The sequence below is a fragment of the Bubalus bubalis genome, chromosome 3, assembly GCF_019923935.1.
Source record: "Bubalus bubalis isolate 160015118507 breed Murrah chromosome 3, NDDB_SH_1, whole genome shotgun sequence".
Taxonomy (NCBI): Eukaryota; Metazoa; Chordata; class Mammalia; order Artiodactyla; family Bovidae; genus Bubalus; species Bubalus bubalis.
The window spans coordinates 145,283,230-145,290,368 of record NC_059159.1 but is presented as its reverse complement, the minus strand read 5'-3'; positions in this window follow the sequence as shown (position 1 = coordinate 145,290,368).

Here is a 7,139-nt window from a genome sequence, read left to right as displayed (position 1 = left end):
GGTGGCATAAACTTCTTCCACTGTAAAACTAAAAGAGATCCTTATGGCTGAGGCGGTCACGGGGTGGCAAGAGGGCTAGAGAGGTGATTCCACAATCCCTCAGTTATGAGATACAGAGTACAATGCTCAAATCTTTGTTTGCTATAGCCTCTTATCCAATTCAGATACAACTAAGTGAAGTGAAAGTTGCTCAGTTGTGTCTGACTCTTTGCAGCTCCTTGGACTATACAGTCCATGGAATTCTCTAGGCCAGAATACTAGAGTGGGTCGCCTTTCTCTTCTCAAGGGGATCTTTCCAACCCAGGGATCGAACCCAGGTCTCCTGCATTGCAGGCGGATTCTTTACCAGCTGAGCCACAAGGGAAGCCCAAGAATACTGGAATGGGTAGCCTATCCCTTCTCCAGTGGATCTTCCCAACCCAGGATCTCCCGCATTGCAGGCAGATTCTTTACCAACTGAGCTATCAGGGAAGCCCAGATACATCTAATAAGTAGTAAATTACAGCTGGGAAAAATTGAGCAAAGTTTGGGGAAAGAGGCTAATAATAAAATGGAAATTTAGTAAGGACAGAGAACCATGGGAATAAACATCAGAGTACCTAACTACATCGGAGGGTCAGAGAAAGCCCCTTGAGACACTGATGTTTAAGCTGAGGCCTATAAAAATGAGTAAGAGTCATGCAGAAGAAAAGAAACAGCATGAAAGAAGAACTAAAGAGGAGCAGCAGGACTGCAGGGTAGAGGAGGAGAGGGTCCTGGGAAGTGATGGACCTGGAAATACGTGTCTGTGACACAGAATGAAGAGGGCAACTATTTTATATTTCATAGGAGGGTAGAGATGTGAGCAGGGACCTCTGGAGCCCAAGCTAAAGATTCTGTATTGATCTACAGGGAATTAGGAAGTCCTTGACAGGTAGTGAAATGAACAGATTAGATATGCATTTTTAATTTTTTCAAATTTTGGGTATACATATATATGTGTATATAATTTTATAGAAGTGCATAAATATACATGCTGATATGATTTTATTACTGTTTGTATTAATCTTTTATTAATCTTGTTTTTACTGTCTTGGCTTGCTCCCTCCCTTTTTTCTGTACTCTCTACCATCAGCAACACTTGTACCGCTTAACCCATATTAATTACCCAATATGAGTCTTCCTGTAGTTTTTCCTGTATTCACATAGCCATGTACAAACACACACACTCACATACACAACAAACACACACTTACACACACTCTACATCTACAGGACTTTGTGTGAATATATTTGTGTGGTAACAATTTACAAAATAAGATGATTTCAGTTTTTCTGCATCTTGATTTCCTTACTCAACTGTTCCTGATATATTAAAATATATTTTAATACATATTTAATATTAAATACATATTTTTAATGGGATCATATTATGGTGCAGATGCACCATAATAAAGTCAGCAGTTCCTTTAGAGATGAAACAGTCATGCTACATCCAGGTTTTTGCCATTTGAACAATGCAGCAGTAAATACAGTTCCTTTATTCTAGTGGTTTTGAACTGGAAAGTAAGTTGATTTTGAGGAATAGGAAATTAAAGCAAACATTATTGCAGTTTCTACTTTAAAAATGTTACTAGAACACATCCCAAAAAGGCTGGTGAAACTCCCCTGTGAACCAGCAGTCTATAAGAGTACCCTCCTTCTAAATTGCTGCCAGTAATATGTATCATAGCTGTTTTTAATTTTTTTCTAATCTGAGGAGTGTTGAGTGACATCATGTTGCTTCTTTGACCATTAGTGGTTGAGGATTTCTTTCCATTTGTTTATTGGTTTAATTTCCTCATCAGTTCAGTTCAGTTCAGTTGCTCAGTCGTGTCCAACTCTTTGCAACCCTATGAACTGCAGCACGCCAGGCCTCCCTGTCCATCACCAACTCCCAGAGTTCACCCAAACCCATGTCCATTGAGTCCATGATGCCATCCAAGCATCTCATCCTTCTCTTATCCCCTTCTCCTTCTGCCCTCAATCTTTCCCAGTATCAGAGTCTTTTCAAATGAGTCAGTTCTTCACATCAGGTGGCCAAAGTTTCAGCTTCAACATCAGTTTCAGCTTCAACATCAGTCCTACCAATAAACACCCAGGACTGATCTCCTTTAGGATGGACTGGTTGGATCTCCTTGCAGTCCAAGGGACTCTCAAGAGTCTTATCCAGCAACACAGTTCAAAAGCATCAATTCTTCGGCGCTCAATTTTCTTCACAATCCAACTCTCACCTCCGTACATGACTACTGGAAAAACCATAGCCTTGACTAGATGGACCTTTGTTGGCAAAGTAATGCCTCTGCTTTTGAATATGCTATCTAGGTTGGTCATAACTTTCCTTCCAAGGAGTAAGCACCTTTTAATTTCATGGCTGCAATCACCATCTGTAGTGATTTTGGAGCCCCCAAAAATAAAGTCTGACACTGTTTCCCCTGTTTCCCCATCTATTTCCCATGAAGTGATGGGACCAGATGCCATGATCTTCGTTTTCTGAATGTTGAGATTTAAGCCAACTTTTCACTCTCCTCTTTCACTTTCATCAAGAGGCTCTTTAGTTCTTCTTCACTTTCTGCCATAAGGGTGGTGTCATCTGCATATCTGAGGTTATTAATATTTCTCCCAACAATCTTGATTCCAGCTTGTGCTTCTTCCAGCCCAGCATTTCTCATGATGTACTCTGTTCCTCATCAGGAAGAGAAAAAAAGAGTTCAGTACACGTAGATAGACACATAGGTAAACTCAAAGAGAGAGTCATGCCCTTGTGATAGTCTGTCATTTATACGAGTCATTTCTTCCAGGTTTCCTTTGGCCAGTCATTCTGCAGACTGGTTCTGAGTCTGCATTTGATATATCTCATTTTATATATCTCAGGATCCTCCTATGTGTGCACTCACATCCTTAGCCAGGATGGATTCCAGGGAAGAGGACTATGGGTAGCTTGGCATCACTCCCCTTTTTACTTCCAAGGAGTTTTCTAGTCAGAAGATCTCCCTGACTTTGAGAATGAGAAATACGTGTTCTCTTATCTCTTATCTTGGCAGGCCCAGCCTCCTCTCTAGATTTGTCCTGCTATTAATATTTTGGAGTTCCTGTGCACAGGGAATGAACTCCAATTGCTCACACTGGGGGATGCATCTACCTTCTGCCTCAGTCAGAATCATCTAGAAAACTTTTATTAAAGTTTATGGATCCCTGGACTCCACCCCCAGAGATTCTAATTCTATTGGTCTAGTATGGCACTCAGGAATTATTGCATTTTCATTTGAGCTACACAGGAGATTCTGATGCTTAGCCAGACTTGGGAATGGCTTCTCTTGAGGGGACAGGATTGAATGGAGAAAGACAAACAAAACTGAATCAATCACCAAGGTGTACCCTAGATCTCTAAAACTTAGTCATCCTGAACAACTGAAATGTTGTACCATCTTTCCATTTCATCCAGGCTCCAGCCCCTGGCAACCACTGTGGTTAATAACAGTGTATTGTGTATCTGAAATTTGCTAAGAGTAGACTTTAAGTGTTCGCAGCATACATACACATACAAAATAAGGTAACTACGTGAGATGATGGAAATGTTAATTAGCTTGGCTGTGGTAATCATTTCACAAAATATATATGTATCAAATCATTATGTTGTATACCTTAAATATATATAATTTGTCAATTTTATTTCAGGAAAGAGGGATGGAAACTGAGTCAGCATGGTAAGGCCATAGAAAAGGCATAAGGATCCAGCTTGAAAGAGGCATGGAGGTCTCATAGAGAGGTCAAGATCAGGCCTTCAAGGATGGGGAACAGCATTCCTGAGGAATGAGCTGAGATTTTAGCTGGAGAGATGCATTGGGGTTAAATGAGGAGGCCCTTAAAACGCTGGCTAAGGAGCTGATGAGTCTCCAAAGTTGATGAGTCTCCAATGGCAACGGAGACTCATCAAAGGTTTTTAAGCAGGGCAGTAACTTGCTAAGAACTTGTCTTAGTGACTGATAAAACAATCCTGGCAGTAGTGTGGAAAATGCACTCTACAGATGCTAGGGATTGTCTTTATTAAAACTATGTTTATCCAAATAATTTAATTTGGAAAATGTACCCTTTACGAGATCTCCACTTCATTCAAGGTGAGTGAAAGTACAAATAAGAATGTGGTCTTAAGTGATGAACTATAGAGACCAAAACATGACTAATTTGCCTTATGTTTTGACTTAAAACAAACACCTTTAAACATACAGCTTTTTATTTCAAAATTAATTAGCACATTTCCTTTAATTATCCTGTGTCATGTGATGTGTTATGTGGAAACATACACTGAAAATGGTAAAATCTTGAATTGCAGCAGATTAGAGATGAGCACCACTCAAAAAGGTTTTACTGAATTTAAACCACAGCTTCATTTATGATTGATAAATAACTATAAAAGATCTTTTTGTCTTTGGACAAACAATCCAGTATCAGTGACAGAAGAAATGAAAGCAGTTCTCTCTTTTCACAAAGCAATTAAGTGGTAAAACTGTGAAGAGCTGTCAGCATCCACATCAGTGCTGAAGCCCTCAGACTGACTTTTTTGGTGCAGACTAGCTGAAATACATGTCCAGCCAGTAGACAACATGGAACTTACAGGCTTTGCTACTGGAGACACGGTGGATGGGAATGGAGTGGGAAGTGGACACTGCTTAAAAAGACCTACTGTCCTACACATTCAGATAAGATGAGCTCAGTGACCTTTGGATAAATCAAAGGATTGTTTGTAAAACTGGGCCACCTCCCTACAAAACACCATGAGCACTGAAGCACAGTTGAAGTGCAGGTGAGAAGCAAAGCCTTTCCCAAAGGAAGACCATGACAGAACAGGGTACATTGATGTGACAGGAGAGGGTACATTAGGAATGAGGCCAATATTTTAAACATTGTTTATTTGGGGTTGATACCAAAGTATGTTATAGTTCCTCCCACAAGGAACATTCTCTTGTCTTCAGATACTTCCTTGATGCCCAGGGTGTCACTCCAGTGCAATAAATACAGACTGGCTCCTTAAAAGTCCATCCGTCCTCAGGGAGGTGGTACCACTCCTGAGAAGCCCTGCATGAAAGAGGACTCCTTTACCTGATCCCAACTGGTAATGAGTCTTTTCTCACAACCAGTATCTCCTGCTATGTGATAGACAAATAATGGTAAAAGGCTTTTAAAAATGCTTAATAGATGTGTATAAGTATTTATGTGCATGTGTACCTGCTCAGTCACTCAGTTCAGTCATTCAGTCATGTCTGGCTCTTTGTGATCCCATGGACTGTAACCTGCCAGGTTCCTCTGTCCATGGAATTTTCTAGTCAAGAATGCTGAAGTCAGTTGTCATTTCCTACTCAAGGGGATCTTCCCAACTCAGGGATCGAACCCACACTTCCTGCATTGGCAGGAGGGTTCTTTACCTGAGCCACCTGAGAGGAAAGATAGTTTTTTTATTTTTTAAAAAATAAATGGTGCTGGTACATCTCCTGCATCTTTAGATTTTTTTTAACCACTGAGCCACATGGGAAGCCCATAAGTATTTGTATATATTGGTTAAAAAAAAAACTGGGTGAGATTTATAAATGTTTATATATATTTATTTAAGTAAAAGAAAGTGAGCACATTTTTAAAAAAATATTAAACAAATAACAAGACAGATGGTACACAGTTATGTTAGAACAGTGTCTATGATGTTGAACAGTGGAGGTTTGGGACCCTTCCCCAGTGTAAAACCAGGACAGGAGATCTCTATTGTTCTGTTCTGATCCGTGTCTATGAAAAGTCCCGGTCACTACAGAGCTCTAAATAGGTGTTGGCAGGGGTACATTTATTTCAGTGTACAGCTGATTCTTGAACAACACAGGTTTGAACCTACAGACCCACTTATACTCAGATTTTTTTCAATAAATGTGTATTGTAGCACTACAGGACCTGCAGTTGGTTGAATCCCTACATGCATAACTACAGATATAGAGGGCCAACTGTAAAGTTATAAATGGATTTTCAACTGCAGGGAGTCTGGACCATATCCCCCACATTATTCAAATGTCAACTGTATTAAAAATTAAAATAGTAGCTTATACCCATGGTTAAGATAAAAGTTCACAGTATACTGAGGAATGTTCCCTCACAGAGCTTTTCCTCAGAAGCTCCCACAGCAGAGGAAGGTGAGTGAGCTGCGAGAGCAGGGAAAGCCCAGTCCTGGATACTGATCAAACGTCCTCCAAAGATCAGCATTTTAAACACTGATTCTTTCCCTTCCTTCCTTGTTCCCTTGACTATTTGTCCCTCTGTAATTACTCTTTTTCACCTCTTTCTCTAGCTTAAATAAGAGAGGGAGGCAGAGTAGGCTTAACTTTTTAAGACCAGATACTTAGCACTTTTCTGCAGTATCCATTTCCTTACCAGCACCTGGTGTCTCCAGGAGGGCCCAGCTGAGTGAAGCCCCACAGCACTGCCTGGATCCCTGTACTATCAGTGAATGAAACTTCATGTTGATCTATCTCTGTTTCCTGGTCAACCAACAAGTGCCCCTCCTCCTTCCAGAAGTTAATTTAAAACACAAGTCTGACTCTGAAGATTTGGTCGTAAAATAACTGAAAACAGAGCCAGGTCTCAGAGGAATTAGTCTTGGTGTAAGACCTCAGAATCAATGGTGATGCCTCCAGGTCAGGTCAAAGTTGAACTTTTCTTGTTGACCTTGCACTAAGAGCATGTCCAGATCACAACCAAGAAGAACCTTAAGCTTTCTTATAAGACTTAGTTGAAAAATAAAATGCAAGAATTCATCCTCTAGATGAGTACAGAAGATTGAATAATGTGGCTGCTCAGTGGGTTGGAAATGTGCAACAAAGAAATCACAGACTTTAGATTTATTCTAATATTAATATTGCTACCCCAGTTTTCCTTGGTTGGTATTTACTAGGTATTCTTTTTCTAGTTCTCTAATTTCTGCTGTCCTAGTCTGACACATATTGAACATAGAGTGAAACAACACAAATCTGACATCGTTCTTGTTTTGTCTACCTGCCAACTAAAGCACACGCAGTAAACTAAGTGCCCCAAATACAGCTCAGGGAGGGGACCCTGTGATGATAAGTGGACATGAAAGAGTCCCA